This window comes from Rhineura floridana, chromosome 8 (genome assembly GCF_030035675.1).
Source record: "Rhineura floridana isolate rRhiFlo1 chromosome 8, rRhiFlo1.hap2, whole genome shotgun sequence".
Lineage (NCBI taxonomy): Eukaryota > Metazoa > Chordata > Lepidosauria > Squamata > Rhineuridae > Rhineura > Rhineura floridana.
Genome location: NC_084487.1, coordinates 51,896,485 through 51,919,641, shown reverse-complemented (window position 1 = coordinate 51,919,641; position 23,157 = coordinate 51,896,485). Strand labels below are relative to the sequence as shown.

At 45.4% G+C, this 23,157-nt stretch overlaps 1 protein-coding gene across 1 annotated transcript in view; it reads right to left on the bottom strand.

The window, feature by feature from the left end:
* Positions 1-23,157, bottom strand: part of LOC133363322 (sodium-coupled monocarboxylate transporter 1-like) — a 126,320-nt gene that overhangs the window by 60,783 nt on the left and 42,380 nt on the right. The gene's annotated exons all lie outside the window — the stretch shown is intronic.

Below are 23,157 nucleotides of genomic sequence, written 5' to 3'. Positions count from 1 at the left end.
TGTGATGGCCATAATGCGATCTGGTGACAAAAAGACCATGGCCTGCGTCGTGTCTAGAATTGCACCCAAATGTTGTAATCGCTGAGTTGGTAGAAGTTGACTTTTGTCGTAGTTGACAAGCCAACCATGGGTGCGCAGAGCCGTGAGAGCAGAGTGAACGTGAAAGAGGGCCAAATCTCTGGAACCCGCTCAAATCAACAGATCGTCCAAGTAAGGGTAAATGTGAACGCCCTGGAGGCGGAGATAAGCCACCAGGGTTAGCAGCACTTCGGTGAATACTCTCGGGGCCAATGAGAGACCGAAAGGCATTGCTCGATATTGGAAGTGATGGGGGCCGAAGGCAAATCATAGGAAACGTCTGTGGGTTGGACAGATTGGCACATGAAGATAAGCTTCTTTGACATCTATGGAAGCCAGAAAATCCCCTTCATGTAGCGCCTCTACAATTGACTCCAGGGACTCCATCTTGAACCGTCAGTATTTCACAAAACGGTTGACAAATTTGAGATCTAATACCGCCCTCCATGACTGATCTCGCTTGGGAACTGCAAACAGGAGAGAGTAAACCCCTTGTGCTCTCTCCTCCGGTGGTACAGGTTCTATTGCAGCTATGTCGAGAAGATGAGTTATGGCTTCCCGCATGATCCGGCACCTGTCTCGAACTCTGGGTAGAGTGGATGGAATGAACCTGTCTGGAGGGATCAACCAAAATTCCAGTTCGTAACCATGGAGGAAGAGATCTCTGACCCAAGCGACCCGTGTCAGACGTAACCAGTGACTTGCAAACATTAGCAATCTGCCCCCACAGGGAAAGCGTCAGTATTGTCTGCGCTGACGAGCTCCCCTGCCAAAAGTTGAAGTTGAGGCCCCTTGACTTCCCCTGTTCCAGGTTCCCCTGGAGGAGTGGAAATCAGAAGATCGAAAGTTGTGGCCCCGTCCCGCAGGCCGCGCTCCTCGAAAGGGCTGAAAGGAGCGATATGGGTTGAAACGCCTGAAAGCCCTATGATCTTCTCTCTTAGAAGTGGCCAATACTGGCCTTCGGCTGTCTTTAGGGTCTACCAAGACCGCCTTGAGGGCTTCGTCTCTGAATAGTAAAGATCCAGAAAAGGGTGCTCTAGACAAGTTGCCCTTGGCCGTAGAATCAGCGTCCCAGTGCCTGAGCCAAAGGGTACGCCGAGCTACCACCTGTGAGACTAGAGCTCGCGCTCCCACCTGGGTGGCATCCAGTGTGGTGTCAGCTACGAAGGCCGCTGTCTTGTGTAATTTTACCAGGCCCTTGCAGAGCTTGACAGGGTCTGGTTCGGGGTCCTCTAGAAGTTCGTCTAGCCACATCATAGCCGCTCTTGAAAATATGGAAGCTGAAGCAGACGCCTGAATAGTGAAGGCGGTAGCCTTGTGGTTTTTACGCAAGGCGTAGTCCATGCGGCATTCGAAGGGGTCCTTTAGTTGTGATTCCCCTTGCTTTGGAAGGAGCGAGCGCAAAACCAAACTGGAGACTGGCTCGTCAATGCCTGGAAGCAGCAAGCGATTCATAAAGTCCGGGTCTAGTGCATAGAGCCTTTTGGCCATAATGGAAAAGCGGCATGCCTGCAGAGGGTGATCCAACTCTTCCTTGGCCAGTTTGCCAATAGGGTCCGGCACAGGAAGGTAATGATCTGTTGATTTTGGAGACTTGAGGACTTCAGCCCCTTTCATGGGGGGAGTGGTAGATTCAGGCTGTGTAGTCTGAAGGCCTAATGTGCCCAGAGCTCTGTGAGATAGCGGAAGAAAGTCGGCCGCATCAAATAGGTGATATGAGGTGTCCTCCTCGAAGTCTGCCTCGTCACTCCACTCATCCCCTTCGGCCTGAAGAGAATATTCCGGGTCCTCCAACCCAGGGATGTCATCTCCAATCCTGCCTCTAGCAACATCAAATGGGTTGGGCGAGGGGAGCGGTATTCCATCAGAACAGCCACATGGGGCTGGGGCACAGGAAGGGTGCTGTTCGCTGTGCTGAGTTGATGGAGCTGTTTGGACTCTCGAGTGATCTGATAAGAGGCTTAGCGTATCTTTCAACTGCATCAGGAATTCAGGAGACAACTGCAGTCCTAGTACAGAGGCCGGTAGTTGCCCTGGTAGCGGACCAGCAGGCGGTTGTGCTTGTGGAGGAACAGCAACAGTGGGCTCACTGGTCTGGAGCGGCAAGCTGGATTGAGAATGGCAGACCCCAGGCTGGTCAGGAAAACCCTCAAAGTCATCCTCAGATGACCCAGCTGGAGAGTGAAAGAGTGCTGTCAATTGTTCTTGGTTAGCAGCCTCAGAATGTGGCACCGAAACATAACGTGTGCGCTTAGTGACACTGTGGCTAGACAGGTGTTTTGTTTTAGCCACGGCCTTGGAGTGCAGCCTGGGCATTTTTTGATTGGTAGACCTATGATGCGAAGACTTGCAGGGTCTCTTTGCCGCTGCCGAATGTGTATCTGAGTGTTGATCCGCCATTCTGAGCGCCCAGCAATGCTATATATATATATAAATACCAACACACGCACAGAGGTGGGGGGTGCGGTGTGGCAAGGGACTTTCACCAACACACGGTATATATAACACCAACACACTCACAGAGGTGGTGGATGCGGTGTGGCGAGGTACTATCACCAACACACGCACAGAGGTGGTGGGTGCGGTGTGGCGTACAGCTGCAATATGCAGCTGTGGTGCAGATAATTTCAATGTGCAGTCCCAATATGCAGTTATTCTGCAGAGGCACTGTTGTAGAATTAAGCCCTACAGGAATGTAACACTTGGATAGCCTGACTAAATAACTGCACAGTCAAGTAAAGGAGAACAGAAAGGGCGGGAAAAATGGGCAGCACAAAATGGCGCCCGTGAAAAGGGTGGGAAATTCAATCAAAATGGCAGCCGGGAAGAAGGAACAATGGCAGGCTGGCAAGGGTCCTGGTGCTCCAGAAGGCCTATAATGGCCGCGGCAGTGGTCAGGCAGAAAGTAGGGGAGGAGAAGCAAGGGTGAGCTCCAAGCGCAGCATATAAACTATGACGCGCTTTTAAGTAATGGCCGCGGAACTGTGAAAAAAGCCGGGGGGGGTCCTCCCACAGCCACCTAAAGAGCCTTGGGGCAGAGAAAGGCCAGCAGAGGAGCCGCAAAGGTGAGCTCCAACCACCAATTGCCGAGGGAGGCTGCCGCCTTTCACTACAGCCCAATAGCAGCCCCCGCCGAAGAAGCAGATGTTAAAGGAGCCGCAGCCCCTGACGAAACGTCTGAAAGCCCTAGGCAAAAAACAATTTAAAAGGCAGCAGCCTTTCGCCACAGCCCAATAGCAGCCGCCACTGGAAAAAGCAGTTATGAAAGGAGCTGCACACGGGGCTCCCGGCGAGGCAAAAAGCAATAAAAAACGGCCGCTGCCTGGAGGAGGAGGCGGCAAGGCAAGGCAAGGCAAGGGCTGAAGAGAGAGCTGCAGCCGCGGCTCTCAGGGAGGCTCGTCCCAAAGGAGAGGTGAGCCCAATAAAATCGGACATCGCCTATGGAGGGGAGACGTCGAATAGGAAAAAACACTAAAAAAAGGGCTGAAAAGAGGAAGGCTCGTCTCTTGGAGACGGGAGCCGAAAGGGAAAACGGCAGCCGCCGGATTCCTCAACAAAGGGACTAAAAGGGGGAAGCAAAAATGAGGTAAAAATAAAATTCCCCCCCAAAAATAAAGTCCCAGATAATATAAAAAAGAGGGTGAGGGAGAGAAGAAACAAGAAGAAAATTTAACAGTCCCACACACTCAAACTTAGCTACACTAGAAGATCCAAACGCCTCGAATGAACAAAGGCAAGAATGAACTGGAGTGAGAGGGGCTCGATGCCCCAGGTCTTGACTTCGATCCATTCTTGCCTTCGGACGCTAGACAGCGCTATATCCCACATGATGTTGGAGCACCTGAGGAAAATGCAGGATTACTTGCACTTATGAAAAATGATCCCAGCTTTCCAGTTTCTCCCTGTTCATTGCATTATTCATCATGAACACCTAGCAGCCAGATACTTCAAGTATGAAAATGTTATGAAATCTGTTCTTGAATTTGTCAATTTCATACGCTTAAATGGGAAGACCCACCGACAGTTCAAAAATTTTATTGAAGAACTGGAGCTTGAAAATAAACCCAGTGATGTCCCTTTCTTCTGCATTGTGAGGAAGCTGTCAACCAGCAATGTCTTAAGTAGGTTTGTGGATCTGTTGGAGCCTATTATTACTTTTCTTGAAGAAAAGAAAAGATTCTATCCTCAACTGGAAAATAATGAATTGATGCTAGATCTAATGATCCTTACTGATATAATGAATCATCTACAAACTCTCAAATTGGCACTCAAGGGAAGGATAAGATTGTTTCTGATCTTACTCAGACAATGTTCAGCTTTCAGAATAAAATAAGAGTTTTTCAAAGAGACATATTGTCAAGAAACTTCAGTTACTTTCCCAATCTCAAAAGGAGAGTAAATAAATCCCAGTCTACAATTGAGTTCTGGAAACAAGTTCCAGAAATAAAATATCCTGAACTGAAGAAAACCAGTGTGTGACTCATCTCAATTTTCAGCACAACATACTGCTGTGAATCACTGTACTCTGTAATGAGGTTTGTGAAGTTGAAGCATTGTGCTGTCCTTACAAATCAACACCTGATGGAGCTAATTCGTACATCCTTGACAACATATCAGCCAGATTTTCAACGACTCACAGCCAAGATGGAGACTCATAAGACCTCTACTAGCAGTAAATAGCCTGATAATTGCAGCAATGTCTGTTTGTGTCATAAAAATATTATGATAAGACTATAATTTTCTAAGGTGGTATCTGATTAAAATATCTAATTTTATTGGTTTACATATTTTCCTCCATGTTTTGACCAGATATTTACTAAGACAAATAAATATCATTAAAATATCTGTTTTTACCCTTTATTTGCATATTTTTCTTAGATGTTTCCGTAGTTCATTACCATATTAAATATGCTCAATATAGTTAAAACAATAATCATTCAGAATTTTGAAAACATTTGGTATAGACATGTGTACTTTGTGATTATTGAAACTAACACAAATTAACAGTTTAAAAACTACATACATGAATAAATATTATTACGTACATATATTTCTTAATATTTATATAAACTTTTTGTAACAAAATGTGCATGTAACAATGAAAACGTGTGTGTAATATTTGTTCATGTCTTGCGGCTCTCAAACATCTGAAGTTTATCGTATGTGGCTCTTACGTTAAGCAAGTTTGGTCACCCCTGCTATATAATATAGATTTGCTGATCCTGCAGCGTTTCCCTTTATTGATAAAATGTTCTATGTTTTTTGCCACCGAACAAACCAATCTTTATGGAGAATAATAGGTAGAACTTGAAATAGGTAGAACCGCTATACGGCCAAGCCATGATAAATTAAATTTGCTCCAATGTTTAAGTTCTGTCTTGACTTCTTTAAACAGTACTTTGAAGTTTCTCTTTCAAAGTTGTTGAAGCTCTTTAACCAACATTACCCCCAAATAACAGAACCCTCTGTAACATGGAATGCAGGCCGCCCTGGAAGTCAAAATTGTCTGTTGTTCCAGAGTCATATTTATACACATAACTGTAGACTTGGATGAAGTGATCTCCAGACTAGCCACTATACACAAGGCTTCCAGCTCTGATAAAAGCAGAGCCACTGATTGCACTGAGTCCCCAAATAACATTAGAATAACATCCATAAATAAGTTTATTTTATGATTAACTCCCTGAATGCACATACCCTTGATATCTTGATGAACCCAAATTCTATTAGCAGTGTCTCTACTGCCAGAGCAAATAACAATGGTGATAGAGGGCACACCTGCCTAGTTCCTCTGTGAAGATGCACATCCTGAGAGTCAAGCTCATTCGTACTGATAGCTGCTGTAGTTTCGGAGTACCATTGGCAGATTAAGTGCAAAAATTTGTTCCCAAATCTCATCGACTCTAGAAGTTTAACAGTATAATGCCATTCAAGGTAATCAAAGGCTATGAACACATCTAAGGAGAGCAAAGCCAACTCAGTGCCGTCTTTTTGAGCTTTAAAAATTGCATTTAACACTCTCCGTACAGAGTCAGCTATATTCTGGCGGGGTATAAGGAAACATTTTACTCACCGGAAGGGTGTTTCTCTGTGGGTACCAGGACACTGCCAAGTGGGTATTGTCTTCCTTGCTAATGCTTGAGGCAGAAACAGTTAACACTCCAACGGACCCTCATCACAGTCTCTTCCATGGAGTGCTAGTTCGCTGTCTGGCCAAGCTTAAAAACACAATCTTATAACGCATATTGAAAAACTGACAACAGAGTGGACCTTTGTGGTGTCCTGGTACCCACACAGAAGGAATAGTTTGTTCGTACCGTAAACGGTGTTTCTTCATGGATGACATGAGGTCTCCAAGTGGGTAATATAGCTCCTCCTACAGCCCAGAGACAGGAAACGCTTCAGCGAATATTTGCTCCTCCCCTGCCGCTGAGGCTCAGTTTTCTTTTCTTGGCTAGCTTTGACATCAGCCTCAGCGAATAAATAGAGAATTAACAGTATACCAGACAGAATGTGAGCAACATGCTCAGAATTAGTTAAACAAACCAAACAATGTAAGCTGGTGCGAACTAAAGGATACAGAACTCATAGCACTCCTTGACGCAGTCCCAACCCTTAATTATAGACTGGGTGGGCCTTGGAGACCTCATGTCATCCATGAAGAAACACCGTTTACGGTAAGAACAAACTGTTCCTTCTCTCATGGATGACAGAGGTCCCCAAGTGGGACGTAACAAAGCTTAAGACCTAGGGTGGGATAGACGAAGGCAGGACCTGTTGCAGGACCCTGCGGCCAAATGAAGCCTCGGCTGAGGCGTATAGGTCTATCTTGTAGTGTCTTGCTAGGAGAGGACCAGGTGGCCGCTCTACAAATATTGGCTATCGGAGCATTTGTGGAAAACGCCACCGATGTAGCAGTCAATCTGGTGGAATGTGCCGTGATATGCAAAGGAGAGGTTAAATGAAGAGTTTCGTAAGCTAAGGATATACAAGCCTTAATCCATCTTGCCAATGTTGCCACAGACACCTTTTGTCCCAATGTGGCCAGATGGAAGGAAATGAACAAGGAGTCAGACCTCCTCAAGGGCCTAGTTCTATTTATATATATATTTTAGTGCCCTTCTGACATCAAGTGAGTGCCATGCCCTCTCTCAAGGGTGAGAAGGGTGAGGACAGAAAGAAGGTAGTATAATGTCCTGTTGAGAATGGAGAGTTAACTTTGGGTATAAAGGTTGGGTTAGTACGTAGAACAACCCTATCCTTATGGAAAACACACAAGTGCTTGTCAACAGAGAGCGCCTGTAACTCTGAAATCCTGCGTGCTGTTGTTATAGCAATTAGAAAAATTATTTTGAACGAAAGTATTCTTAATGATGAAGAACTTAAGAGGCTCAAACGGTGGTTTTTGTAACGCAGAGAGCACTGTGTGCAGGCTCCACATAGGAAAACGCTGTTTCACTGGTGGACTAAGAGTCGTAGCCCCATGGAGAAACCTTTTCACGAGTTCGTGAGAGGCTAAGGAGGGAGCGCCCTGGACTTGTAAAACAGAAGATAAGGCTGATGCCTGTCTTTTTAACGTATTGGGTTGTATGCCCGTTTGAAGCCCGTTTTGCAGAAAGCGTAGCATGTTGGGTACCTCCGCTCTTTCTGGATTAATGTTCGACTTAGAGCACCACGTTGAGAACGCCTTCCAGGTACCTTGGTAGCTACGAATGGTGGAAGGCCTCCTAGATGCCAGTATGGTACACACAACTGCTGGGGATATGCCTGATGCTAACAATCTGCTGCGTTCAATTCCCAGGCGGTCAATTGAAGCCGTTGTGGGTCTGGATGGAGAAGAGGACCTTGATGGAGCAGATCAGGACGTGATACGAGGCGCAGTTGAATGATGTCTGAAAACTATGGACATCTTGGCCAATATGGTGCCACCAACACGTGAGCCTTTTCTGATCTTATATTTTTTAATACTCTGGAGAGCAGCGGAGTTGGGGGGAATGCATAGAGTAGTCTGGTCGGCCAAGTTGCCATTAGAGCATCCTGTTGTTCTGCCCCATGGCTGAGGTAGCGGGAAAAGAAGCGATGAGTCTGGTGGTTCAACTCGGATACAAACAGGTCTACCTTGAATTTGCCGAACTGGGATTGAAGAGAGAGAAAGACTGCTCGGCTGAGGGACTATTCCCCAGGAAACAACTGCTGGTGGCTCAGCCAATCTGCCGTCACATTCAGATGGCCCTGGATGTATTCTGACCTGATTGACGTCACATGGTGTTCTGCCCACAATAGCATTGTCACTGTTTCCACATGCATGCTTTGCCACTGGGTTCCTCCTTGCTTGTTTAAATGAGCCCGAGTCATGGTATTGTCCGTGCAAATCAAGACGTCTGGCAACTAGAGTTTGCTCGCAAAGTGACGCAGGGCTAGGTGTGCCAACCTGAGCTCCAACCAGTTGATGCTTTTCCGTGACTCTTGGAAGGACCAACGGCCCTGGACGTACTGCCCCTGGTAATGAGCTCCCCATCCTGACAGACTTGCGTTGGTGTTGATGACGGATCATGGAGGTTCCTGGAGGGGAACTCCTTTTGTGAGGTTGTGTAGATCCATCCACCATAGAAGAGAGTGTCTTGTTTGCTGTGAGAGAAGAACATAACTGTGGGAACATAATGCGATTTCTTTCTGGAAACGGAGAAGCATCCATTGAAGTGGTCGTGAGTGTAGTCGAGCCCAGGGAGTAATGCATGTGGCTGAAGCCATCATGCCGAGCAGCTTCGCAAGTGTCGTGAGATTGACTGAATGGGACCGAGACACCATGCGGGCTAATCCTGTGATCTTTTGAATTCGTTCCGAAGAAAGGGACATGGATTGACGCACTGTGTCCAAAAATGCTTCCAGATGTACTAGGGTCTGTGATGGGACGAGATGACTCTTCTGAGAATTGATCAAAAATCCGTGATCCTTCAGATGAGCTAAAGTGATCTGGACAACTTCTTGAGCTCGAGGAAGAGAGCCGGCCCAGATTAAGAGATCGTCCAAGTAGAGATATATGTGGAGTCCCTGCAGTCGAAGGCCAGCTATCAGAGTCACCATCACCTTGGTGAAGACTCGTGGGGCAGAGGCTAGACCAAAGCGTAGGGCTTTGAATTGAAAGTGGTTGCCGTTGTAGTAAAAGCGTAGCAGGCGTCTGTGTGCCGGGCAGATAGGTATATGCAGGTAAGCATCTTTCATGCTAGAAAGTCGTGGGGCTGAAGTGCCTCTTTTATGGAGGTTAGAGTCTCCATCCTGAATTTTCGAGTGATCACAAATTGGTTCAGAAATTTGAGGTTGAATACCGTGCGCCAGGATCCCTCCTTCTTTTTGACCAAAAACAAGACAGAGTAAAGTCCTGAGAAGGACTCTCTGAAAAGAACCACCTCTATGGCCGAAATGCTCAATAGGCTGTGAATTTCGTTGGAAACTGCCTGTTGTTTTACCCCGGACTTGGAAACGGGAGAAGGAAGGAACCTGGCTGGCAGATACTCTCTCAATTCTATTTTGTACCCTTGCATGACTATTCGTAATACCCACGTGTCCTGGGTAGATTGTTGCCACTGTTGGGAGAATTGGCCTAGCCTGCCCCCTACTGGCAACCCGGTGGGTGAGTCAGAAGCGCTGTTGGTTCTGACGCCCTTGGCATGACTGAGTTGAAGGACCCTTGTAGGAGAATGGTTGCTGGCTTCTCTGTTGGAACCGTTGTCTGTTCCAGGAGGGACGGCCTGATCAAAAATCACAACTCCTGCCCCCGAATCTAGTCCCGCGAAAGGGCTGGTATGACTGGGATGATTGAAAGGGACGCCTGAAGGAACGGCGATCATCTTTCTTCTGAGATGGCATAATTTTCTTTTTGTCTCTAGACTCTATTAAGACGTCCTGTAATGCCATGTCCCCAAATAATTTGAACCCAGAAAGGGCACAGATGTCAGATTAGCCCGAGAGGGGGCATCTACATCCCAATGATTGAGCCAAAGGTGCCTGCGGGCTACCACTGCATCCGCTATAGCTCTATAAGAGAATTGGGAAGCATCCATAGTTGCATCCGCTATAAAAGTAAGTGATCTAGACACTTTTAATAGAGATTTCCTCATTCTGGCCGGATCTAGAGGCATATCTTCTAGGAGGTCTTCTATCCATAGGAGTGCTGCTCTAGCAAACACTGAGACCGAAACTGATGCCCTTAGTGAGAGGGTAGCCGCCTCATGAGTCTTTTTTAGGGCTATCTCCATCTTACGCTCATTGGGATCTCTCAATTGACCATCCCCATCCCGAGGAAGAAAAGTCCTGGATAGTAAAGCCAAAACTGGACCATCCACTGCCGGGATCCATAGCTGTTCCATGACCTCAGAATCTAGGATATAAAATCTGTTAGCGTAGTTAGTGCCTTTCTTACATAGAAGTGGAGAGTCCCACTCTAACTTCATTATAGCTTTAAAGGGAGCAGGAAAAGGAACGCATCTGGTGGACAATTTAGGAACAGGCAGGACCAAAGCACTTTTAGATACTGGCTCCTGCTGCTGTTGCTGCTGTGGGGTGTTCAGGTCTAAAACAGCCGACAGCTTGTTAAGTAGAGGAGGGAAATGGGCCTCCAGAAAGAGCCTAGCTGAACCAAAGTCCTCCAGCTCAGAACTGTCACTCCATTCCCCATTCTCTTCTTCCAATATCTGCCCCACCATCATCAGGGTCCCCTTCATAGGCTGTAAGTTCCCTCCATCTGTCTTGCCCTATAGCAGCAGCACGGGGTCCTGGAGACTGGGTCATATCTATCTCCTGTTGCTCTAATTGACTTCTCGGGGAAGGACGTTCAAATGTAGTCCCCTGTTGGAGAAGAGACCTTCCACCTCCCCGGCCCCCAGCCATGGGTAAATCCGCTAGAATGGCCTGCCTAAGCTGACGCAGAACAGTGGGGGAGAAGAGGTCAGATAGTAATTGTTGTGCAGCTGGGTAAGGCTCCTGCAAGGGCTCCCTAGCCGGGGCTTGGGAAATTGCTTGATGCTGGCCTGACCTGATTATGCCTTCATCCTCTGAAGACAGCGATTCCAGTTGTCTAGGGATATTAGGGCGGAGGCGGGGAGGATCGGGAGAATGGGGGGGCAAAGGTGAACGCTGGTGTCGCATCCGCAGCGTGGCCTGATCACCTCCCTCAGCCGTAGCCGCCGCCGAAATATCAAACAGGACAGAAGAATTCCACTCTGCCATACCTGACGTTATGTCAGTAGCGCTTTCCAAAATGGCGCCCGCTGCCATCTTCTGGGCTCCCAACATGGCAGGCACGACCGCCTCATTGCGCCTCATTGCCATCTCCTTCCGTAGCGCTGTCAGGGGAATGAGACCATCCCCGGGATGACTTACCCCGCTGCTTAGCAGGATCGGGAGTGATGCTGGTGAACTGCACAAGCATAATCCTGAAGACCCTTCCATCGGGTCATCCTCGCCAGTAAGCAGCCGGTGCTGAAAAGTGGCGGGAAAGCGCAGTGAACGGGAGCCGTAGCCGAGTATTGCCCGATCTTTTTCAGCTGCTTCTTCTTTGCGATATAACTGCTTGAATTATCTGTGCTCTTTTTCTCCCCTGACTTTGCTCTCTTTGCTTTTTCCATAGCTCACCGGGAGACGGAGCAGGGAACAGGTGAAACTGACAAGAAATACTCTGATAGAAGTGACGAAGACAGAAGACGGGTGAGGTGAAACTGACAGGAATAAGTGGATCAGAGACAAGCGTTATTCAAGGCAGGACACAGTATTTAAGGTAAGGAACAGAAGTGAAGGAGACTCGCTGAAGAATTAAATCAGTATATAGGAAATAGAATATTGAAAGTAAGGAGAGAATCCAAGAGGATGTGCTCCGGGCTGAGACAGGAAACTAAAACTGAGCCTCAGCGGTAGGGGAGGAGCAAATATTCTCTGAAGCATTTCCTGTCTCTGGGCTGTAGGAGGAGCTATATTACCCACTTGGAGACCTCTGTCATCCATGAGAGAAACACTCTTCCAATGACTAAAGCGGTTCCTTCTCCTGTGGGCACCAGGACACCCCCAAGTGGGATATTCCAGCGCTGACCTACTGTATGGGTGGGTGCATAACTGTTCAATGGTTTTTTAGCACCTGCTGAATCACTCACCTACCAAAGGCTGCTTCCGCAGATGCATAAATGTCTATCTTATAATGCTTAGTGAAAGTATTTGGATTCTCCCAAGTGGCTACCCAACAAATTTCTTGTAGAGGTGCATATGTTGAATATGCTGCAATAGCAGCTGCTGCCCTCATTGAATGAGCTAACACCGGAAGGCAATGGAATACTTAGGGACCTGTAAGCTGTAGCAATGCAGCCCTTAATCCATCTTGCTAAAGTGGAAGAGGACACCTTTTTACCCAGAGTATGACACAAATAAGGAATGTCTGCCTTATCGACCTTGTCCTATTAATGTAAACCTTAAGTGCTCTCCAGACATCTAAGGAATGCCAAGCACGCTCTAGAGGATGCTTTGATGATGGGCAAAATGTTGGCAACTCCTGCTGATCGTGAAATGCTGTATTAACCTTTGGAATGAAAGCAGAATCTGTTCTTAATATCACTCTCACTGTGGAAGATGTTTTGCTACTGAGAGTGCACCCAGTTCAGATACCCATCTAGTTGACATTATTGCTACCAGGAATAGCACCTTGAAAGACAATTATTCGGAGAGTAGAAGTTCTCATTGGTTCAAAAAGTGGTTTTTGGAGAGCTGACAAGACTTTGTGACGGTCCCATGTTGGAAATCGATGCTGAACCAGTGTGCAAGTCAGAGAAGCCCCCCTTAAGAACCTTCATACAGATAAGAACCCAAAGGATCCAAAGATGACTTAGAAAGTACTGTTGCCAATGCAAAAGCTTGTCTCTTCAAGGTATTGGGCCTCAATCCTTTCTACAAACCATCATTCAAGAACGATAACAACTCCACAATTCCTGACTCCCGTGATGTGATTATTGTTGCACCATTTCAAAAATGCTGCCCAAGTATACGATAATTTCATATTGTAGACGGTCTTCTAGACGCCAATATGGTAGATACTACCTCTGCTGGCAACCCTGTTCTCAACATTGCCCCCAAATCCAGCAGCCATTGTTGTGGAAACAAGTGGCTCTTTGGTATGTTCACCAGGAAGCCATGATACTCAAGTGCTGATAGTATGACATGAATGCCCTGATAAGCTGACCGTACTATCTGCGACCAAATCAAAATGTCATCCATATATGGGTACAAATGCAACCCCTGTTGACGAAGATGAGCCACAAAGGTTACCATTATTTTCGTGAATACCTTTGGAGCTCACACCAAGCCAAAGGGCATTGCCCTGTACTGGTAGTGTTGATTGCCATAAGTGAAACAGACATAATTGTGATGCTGTGGAAGAATTGGCACATGTAGATACGCCTTGGTTAGATCTATGGAGGCTAAGAATTTCTGATATCTTCAAATCTGTTCAGTAATTTCAGGTCGAGTACAGTCCTCCATTTGTTCCTTTTTTCCAGCACAAGAAAGAGCAGAGAATAAACACCACAAAATTTCTGGTTCTGCTGCACCGGTTCTATGGCTTCTATGTGCAACAGATTATGTATTGTCTGTTGTACTAGTCTGCGCTTCTCTGAATTCGACGATAATGGTGATGGGATAAACCTGCTTGGAGGCATAGTCTGAAACTCTAGTTGATACCAGTTGCTGTACCGCATTTTTGACCCAGCGATCTGATGTTGTTGCCTGCCACTGTTGTGCAAAACTCAATAGACAGCCTCCCACTGGAATCCTCAGTAAGTCAGAATTGCCTTTGTTGTCTTGCACCTCTGATGGAAGCTGAACCTTTATTTCGCCCTCCTGCTTGCAGTTGGCTGCGTGACTGGAATCTAGGGCGACCCCAAGCTTGTCTGTCAGAACAGACATCTCGCCCTCTTCCTCCAAAACTACATTGGCAAAATGACTGGTATGGTTGATAGTGCTAAAAGGAATGCCAGTCATCCTTTCTTTGGCTTGTTACCGGCATTGCCTTTTTCTTTTCTTTCATTTCTACTAATACATCCTTCAACACATTCTCACCAAACAATTTCTTGCCTCCATATGGTTCAGTGGCCAGCACCATCTGAGATGAAACATCTGTCTCCCAGTGATGAAGCCAAAAGATGCGTCTACCTACCACTTCGGCAGCCATGGCCCTGGCTGCAAACTGAGTCGCATCCATTGTAGCATCCACAATAAAAGCCTCTGCTCTTGATACCTTCAGAATGGTTTTCCTGAGCCTTTCTGGCTCCTGATCTGGATTGTCCAAAACCTTGTCTAACCACAATAATGCTGCCCTTGAAAACACTGATGCTGCACTAGAAGCGCGTATAGCCAATGCTGACGCCTCATGAACTTTCTTAAGGGCCATGTCCAACTTTCACTCTGTAAGATCCTTCCATTGAGTATCTCCATCCTGTGAAAGGAAATTTCTAGAAACTAAAGCAGAAATTGGAGCGTCAATGGCTGGATTTCACAGCTGCTCCATAAACTCTGGCTCCAACAAATAATTTATTAGCATAAGACATTGACCTCTTAGACTGAACTGGTGAGTCCCATTCAGATTTTACTATTTTCCTCAGAAGTGATGGCACTTTAACCACCTTGTCACTAGTCTTGTCTCTGGAAGGACAGTTGCTCCCCTTGAAGTATAAGGTGCCTGTTCTGCAAATGAATCCTTTAAATCCAAAGCCGCCCTAGCCTTGCATAGCAAAGGCATGTTGTAAGCGCTATGAAACAGCCTATTGGAGTGCTGCTCATCTAGCTGTGAACCATCACTCCATTCATCTGTAATTTCCTCCAGAGTAACCACAGAATCATCATGGAGAAACTGTTGCCTATCAGCAGATGACCTGTCAGCTCCATGAGCTGTAACACCCCTCGCTCTACCCCTGGCCACATCATGTGGATCTAGCGAGTCATTTTGACATTCTCCTTGCAGAACACATAGCTCATGATCAGGCACAATTGCTTGATCCACATGAGCGCTGCCATGCCGCATATTGCGTTGCAAATTACTATCCCTTGTTAAATGACGTGATTGTGAGAAGTGTTGTGCTGAACAGGGGCTACCTGAAAAGACTGGCGAAATGCAGCAAATTCTGCTGAAATATCATCCATGAGAGCTCTCCTGATATAATTTAATTGTGCAGTGCTTAACTGAAAAGATTCCACCTGCTGAAGTTCCTGATTAGAACAGAAGGTGGAAGCAGAGACCACATTAACTGACTGTGCTGAATTCATATGAAGCTGCTGCTGCTTGTTTGTATTTAACAAGTCTCTATGCTGCTGTTGGTGATTTTGACCAGATGTGGCAGTATTACACAAAGACATCATGCCTAAACTGCTCTGTGCCATTTCAGGCTGCTATGTGTTAAATCCCATGAACTCTTGTTCGTCGTGGTCAGAATCTGAGCAAAAAAGGACTGATGGGTGTGGAGCCCTTTCCTCATCTGATGGCAGTTCATCATTTACTGCCATCAACTGTTGGCTTTGCTCCCCCACATAAACTTGCTCTTCTGCAGTGTAACGATGAAGACAAGACTTCATCGTTATTATCCTCTCCATTTTCCTCAGAGGAAATCCTTCCTAATTGCTGTGCCACCGCATTGCTTACTGGGTTCACTGAATTCTTTGTTTTAGATACCTGCTTTTATTTATTTATTTCCATTTCTATACCGCCCTTAGCCAATGGCTCTCTGGGCGGTTCACAGCAAGGAATAAAATACAATACTATAAAATAGACATCAGATAAAATCCCTAAAAAAGACAACTTAAGCATTTAACAACTTGGTATCAAATTAACTAAACATTAAATAATTAAAATTAAAATGCCTGGGAGAATAAAAAGGTTTTCACCTGGCGCCGAAAAGATAGAAGAGTAGGCGCCCGGCGCACCTCGTCGGGGAGACTGTTCCATAATTTGGGGGCCACTACTGAAAAGGCCCTGGATCTAGTAGCAGCCCTCCGAGCTTCCCTGTGGGACGGGACTCGGAGGAGGGCCTTAGATGTTGAACGTAGTGAGCGGGTAGGTTCATAGCGGGAGAGGCGTTCTGCAAGGTATTGTGGTCCCGCACCCTGTAAGGCTTTGTAAGTCAAAACTAGCACTTTGAATCTGGCCCGGAAACAAATAGGTAGCCAGTGCAAACGCGCCAGAACAGGTGTTATATGTGCGGACCGTCTGGTCCTCGTCAGCAGTCTGGCTGCTGCATTTTGCACTAACTGTAGTTTCCGAATTGTCTTCAAAGGCAGCCCCACGTAGAGTGCATTGCAGTAGTCCAATCTCGAGGTTACCAGCGCATGGACGACTGAGGCGAGGTCATCATTATTCAGATAGGGGCACAGCTGGGCTACCAACCGAAGATGGTAGAACGCATTCCGTGCCACCGAGGCCACTTGAGCCTCAAGAGACAGGAATGGATCGAAAAGGACCCCCAAGCTACGAACCTGTTCCTTCAGGGGGAGTGTAACCCCATCCAGGACAGGTTGAACATCCACCACCTGGGTCAAGAAGGCACCCACCAACAGCGTCTCAGTCTTGTCAGGATTGAGCTTCAGTTTGTTAGCTCTCATCCAGTCCATTATCGCGGCTAGGCAACGGTTCAGCACGTTAACAGCCTCACCTGAAGAAGATGAAAAGGAGAAATAGAGTTGCGTGTCATCAGCATACTGATGACAACGCACTCCAAAGCTCCTGATGACCGCTCCCAGCGGCTTCATGTAGATGTGAAAGAGCATAGGGGACAAGACCGATCCCTGCGGGACTCCACAATGGAGAGTCCAGGGCATCGAGAAATGTTCCCCAAGCCCTACCTTCTGGAGACGATCCACTAAATAGGAGCGGAGCCACCGCCAAGCGGTACCTCCAACTCCCAATTCCATGAGTCTCTCCAGAAGGATACCATGGTCGATGGTATCAAAAGCAGCTGAGAGGTCAAGCAGAATCAACAGGGTTACACTCCCCCTGTCTCTCTCCCGACATAGGTCATCATACAGGGCGACCAAGGCTGTTTCAGTGCCGAAACCGAGTCTAAAACCAGATTGAAATGGATCCAGATAATCGGTTTCATCCAAGAGTACCTGGAGCTGGTTGGCAACCACACGCTCTAGAACCTTGCCCAAAAATGGGATGTTCGCGACCGGTCTATAGTTGTTCAGATTATCTGGGTCCAGGGAAGACTTCTTCAGGAGTGGTCTCACCATCGCCTCTTTCAGACAGCAGGGGACCACTCCCTCTCTCAAGGAGGCGTTTATCACTTCCCTGGCCCAGCTGGCTGTTCCAACCCTGGCAGCTTTCACTAGCCAAGAGGGGCAAGGATCCAGTACGGAAGTGGTTGCACGCACCAGTCCAAGTACCTTGTCAATATCCTCAAGCTGTACCAACTGAAATTCATCCAATAAGTGAGGACAAGACCATGCTCCGGATACCTCATTAGGTTCAACTGCCATAATATTGGAGTCTAAGTCCCGGCGGATGCATAAGATTTTATCTTGGAAGTGCCCAGCGGGTTTGAGATGGTTCTAAGATATCCGGAGGGCTAGAATGAAGAAGCTTGTGCCCTGATGCTCTGCTACTGCATTGCTTACAGGGGAAACAGCGTTGTGCTGTTGACTACTGGCTGCTCTCTGTGCTAGCGCAAAAGTGAGTGGGCCACATACTGCCTGTGAGGCCGTTCATTGCTGATTAAAATGGTGGCTGCCTCCATGAGTGCTAATGCGGCTTGTCTTTTTAACTTTCTTTTCTGAGCTGGCTGTAGGTGCTACCACACCAACAGCTTCTGCTGCTTTGTGCACTGATTTTTCTGTCACCTTTTTTGAGAGGGCTGTAGCCGCTACCACACCAACCACTTCTGCCACTTTGTGCACTGATTTTTGCCATTTTTTAGTACTCTGAGGAGACCTTGCTCCAATCCTTAGGCATTTCGCCATTAGCAGGAGAGGCCTATTTATTGGCTTTTTCTTTTTCTTTTTTTACAACAGAACAAACCGCCCTTTTAAACAGCAGAGCGAACACAGCAAATTCAGTAAGTTAGAGGGGAACAGGTTAACCCTGAGTAAATCAAGAGGATAATTAATTCAGGGGCTTCAATAGTAAGAATAAACAGTTATATCATGCAATAATAAATCAATGGACCAATTCATTAGAAAACTCACTCACATTCACACACAATTAATCTTAACCTTAAGCAGTAATAACAATAAGATAAATTAACTTGAATAGCTGGCCAGACTGAGGAGCAAGGCGAAATGCAGAACTGCTCAAGCAAGGCAGGAAAAATGAACTAGCACTCCATGGGAGGGGCTGTGGTGACTGTCCATTGGAGTGTTAACTCTTTCCTGCCTCAAGCACTAGCAACGAACACAATACACACTTGGCGATGTCCTGGTGCCCACAGGAGAAACCCAGTTTGGTCTGGAGATATATATTCCGCTATAAAAGAGTTCAACCTATTAACCATTATAGCCGTGAGCAACTTAGCATTTATTTATTTATTTATTTTATTTTATTTATAGACCGCCCATAGCGAATAGCTCTCTGGGCGGTGAACAGCAGAGTTAAAATACAAAGTTACAATAAAACATACAAGGTCACAACAAGGTAGAGTAAAAAACATTGAATATAAAACATGAACGTTAAAATGCCTGGGAGTATAACCAGGTCTTAACCTGGTGCCTAAAAGAAAGTACCGTAGGCACCAGGCGTATCTCCTCAGGTAAGCTGTTCCATAGTTCGGGGGCCACCACAGAAAAGGCCCTGGATCCAATAACAATCCTCCGGGCATCCTGATGGATTGGTACCCGGAGGAGGGCCTTAGATACTGAACGAAGTGAACGGGTAGGTTCATAGCGGGAGAGGCGTTCCATCAGATATTGCGGTCCCACACTGTGTAAGGCTTTATAGGTCAAAACCAGCACCTTGAATCTGGCTCGGAAACAAATAGGTAGCCAGTGCAAGCGGGGCAGGACAGGTGTTATATGCGCAGACCAATGGGTCCCCGTCAACAACCTGGCTGCCGCGTTTTGCACTAGCTGAAGTTTCCGAACGGTCTTCAAGGGCAGCCCTACGTAGAGCACATTACAGTAGTCCAATCCTGGTTAATAAGTGAAATGGGTAGGTAGAAGTCTACTAAGGAAGCATCTTTCCCTGGCTTTAAAATTACAATAATCCTCATTTGTTTCCAAGAAGGTGGAATTTCTCCTCCATCCAGAATGTCATTGAATAGGCTTGTAAGACATGGGCTTAACTCAGTTTTAAAGGCTTTATAAAAATCGCTTAAGAAGCCATCCCTCCCTGGAGCCTTACCATTCTTAGGCTTACTAATGCCCTCAATGCCCACCTCTCCTTCAGTGATCAGGCTGTCTAACATTTGCCGGTGGCAGGCTGACAAAGGTTTTAGATTAGCCCTTTGTAAATACTCATTAATCTGCACATCCTCTGGGTTATCTGAGCTATATAATGAAGTGTAGGACTGGACAAAAGATTCACTAATTTTAAGAATATCATAGGTCATCCCTTGTTCTGTTTTTATTCCTGCTATAAAGTTACGAGACCTCTGTTTTTGTAATGCTCTAGCCAAAAGCTTGGAGCTTTTGTTCCCAAATTCATAATATTTCCTTTGCAAACAGGCCATTGCTGAGTAAATGCGTTCCATTTCAACAGCATTTAATTTGCTTCTCTTTCCCTGTAACAATTTATAGACATCAGGATTACCCGTTATCTTATGACCCTTTTCTAGACTATCAATTTCAGACAACAGAGAAGCTGACCATGTTTCATGATCTCCCTTAATTCTACTAATTTCCCCTATGCATTGACTCCTAACAATAGCTTTCATTGCATCTCAAATCATGTGTAATGGCATCCCTGGGGTGACATTCTCTTTACAGTAGTGTTTGATATCTTCTTTAATGTTGTTAGAGGCCAATGAATCTGATATTAAATTAGTATTGAAAAGACAACTTCAAAGTCACCAGGGCATGATCTGATATCATTATATCAGATAGGCTCTTACTGGGAGGAAGGACGGGATATAAATCAAATAATGATTAAAATAAAATAAATTATACCTCCTATCCCAGCATCTATTACACATTCCCATAACACTTTGGACATGAATATCTGGTCAGTCTGGGAATATGAATGATGCCTGGTAGAAAATAAAGTGTAGTCTCTAGCTGGGGGGTTCCGTTTCCTCCACACATCAATTAAGTCATAGAATTCCACAATGGGCAACAAGGAGTGCTGAGAATACTGCTTGGCTGTCTATATGATCTTCGCAGCAGGCATTGAAATCACCCGCTGCTATTATAGGATCATTTGTAAAATCAGGCAGTAACTTTAAGGTAGAATCAAGGAATTCCATCTGTCCTGAGTTAGGAGACAATATTGATGCTAAAGTCAAATTTTCTCCATATATCAACCCCCTTGCAAAATCTTAACACCCATTAGATCTATCATTGTGTCCTAAGGTATAGGGGCAGGATTTTGCTAGAGGGATAGCTATTCCCTGGGACTTTGATGAGCCCTGAACACACAGTTGCTCTCTTATCCAACCACCTTTCAGAAGACGATGACTTTCGCTGATGAGTTTCCTGTAGCATGATAATGTCCGAACAATTTCTTTTAATCAGCTGTTCCACTTCTGCTCATTTAGGTACCAAACCTAACCCTTCACATTTAATGAAAATACTTTTAGAGAGCCTAATTGCGATACAGGGAAAGACTGGGAAGGACCTGCTATGTCTGCTCCTTGTTCACTCATCACAGAGAATATTTTGAAAAGCTATTATACTGTGCTCCAAACAGAAAAGAAAAATTGAACCCAAGATGTTTTGTTTCAATATGTTTTTAAGGATGTTTTGTTGTAATATTTTTGAAGTCTGTTTTTATTATGTTTTAGAATGTTTTTAGTGCTTTTGTTTGCTGCCCGGAGCTCCTACTGGGAGGAAGGGTGGGATATAAATCTAATAAATAAATAAATAAATGTATTGGGGACAGGATGAGGTTGTCTTTGACCCATCGTCCTAAAGTGTCATGCATAAAATTTTAAAAACTTATTGGGCGATACTTTGATGGGGGGCATCCCAACCACTTTTCTCAAATATTGGAACTAAAATATTAGATTCCCAGACGGTTGGTAATATTCTAGTTGAATTATTCATATTGACTGGGTTAATATGAAGAAATTCAGGTGGTAACATATCATTCCCTGGGGCTTTACATGAGGGTAAGTCTCTTACTAATTCTGTTTCAGTAATAAGTGGCCAATTTGGTAACATCTCAAAAGTTGCCCTATTAAGTATTTCATGAATCACAGGCACTGCTTGGGCCTCTTGAGGAGTGCCTTTAAAAATATTTTCTAAATGCAAGACCAATTTCAACATTGGAATTTGACCCTCTATGACTGGTAAATTTGCCTAAGTCTATGCTCTACTAGGTCCCAAAAGCATTTTTCATTTTTTATTAATTACAACTTGTAAGATCTTTTGAAACTTTATTAGATTGTTTTTTTTCCTTCTTAAAATGTTCTCATCCTTACTTTGCTAGACTTAAAAAATCTCAATTTGCTACCGGATTTATTTGACCTTAAGGATCTAGCTTTATTTACTAGAGACTATGGGCTTATCCACACAGGAGCCTAACTTTGTCCTGAAGAAGCTGCTTTTACCATACCAATAGCTTTTCAAGGTCCACACTTCTTGCTCAATGGTAGTTTCCAATCCACTGTTTTCCATTCACACAAGTAGGTGTTCCTCTTGGAAAGGTGTAGTGTTGCCGTTTCCTTGTGGCCCCACCCCCAATTTTACATGTTTACTCCCTCCAGAGTATCAATATTGCTAGTAGAGAAGGGGAGAGTTTTTTTGTCAGTTTCATAGTTTCGCCGTGTGGATGAGCCCTATTTCTTCTATGCTTTACATCAAAACAAGCTTGAGGATGGGATTCCAATTTCTGGTGACAAGATTTTACCAAAATGGGTCTCAAATTTTCAAAGAACTTTGCCTGACAACTGGGATAAGGCAGGATGGAAACTGAGTAAATAAGCTGACACATAGATAAGCATGGAGTGGAGAAACCAAGGAAACAAGTTGAGAAACACAAGAAGTGTGTGTTGCTCTCTCAGTGCCTTTTCCTTCTGGGCTTTGGTTATCCTGCCTTCCTATGGTTAGTCTACACAGGGTGGATATAAAATAGTCATGCACCTAGTGATGCTTGAGTCTTGTACATAGCAATGTATGCAATGGTGGGTTGGGCCTGAATTCAATGATCCAGGGCCTTAGTGCACCAGCACAAGTTAAAACAGTTCAACCATATGCCCTAAACAAAAATAGTACTAATGCATTTACTCAAAAAGTCTGGCAACCAGCCTAAATATCCAGTTTTACATTTCAAAGTCCTGGCAACTAGCTCAGAGACAGACAGAAACAGTCAGGCCTCTTTTTTCCTGTACCAAGCCCACTGTTTGATAATGAACTGAAATAATTCAAACATGTTGCAAATTTTACCACTATTTTTATAAGCTGTTTTAAAACTAAATGCTCTAAAACAGCATTAGGAAACCCCCTGGCCCACAGACGTAAGTAGGACTGCCAGCCCTCCAAATCTGACCTGCATAGGTAGTCCATGCCCACTTATCCTGTCCTGATGTCATATGCCTTGGCAGCTGCAAAGGAACAATTGGGACCCTCAAGATCCATTCCTGATTGCTCCTCTGCAGCCATGGCTTGCATTCAGTGCTGTTTAAATTTGGTGCCAAATGCAAGCCATGCTGCTTTCAGCTGGGATTAGATTGATTCATGCTGTTTAAATTTGGCATTGAATACAAACAGGGATCAATACACATTTGTCAACCAGTTTAAACAGCACCAAATGCAAGCTGCAGATGCAAAAGAACAACTGAAACTGTACTCTAAGCCATGTGCTCCAATTTGTTCCTTTCCCATGTGTGGTGTCATATGTTGTTAGGTGACTGTCAAGTGGGCAGCCCCACACATGTAGCCACAGAGGGTCAATCACTTTTGGATCCA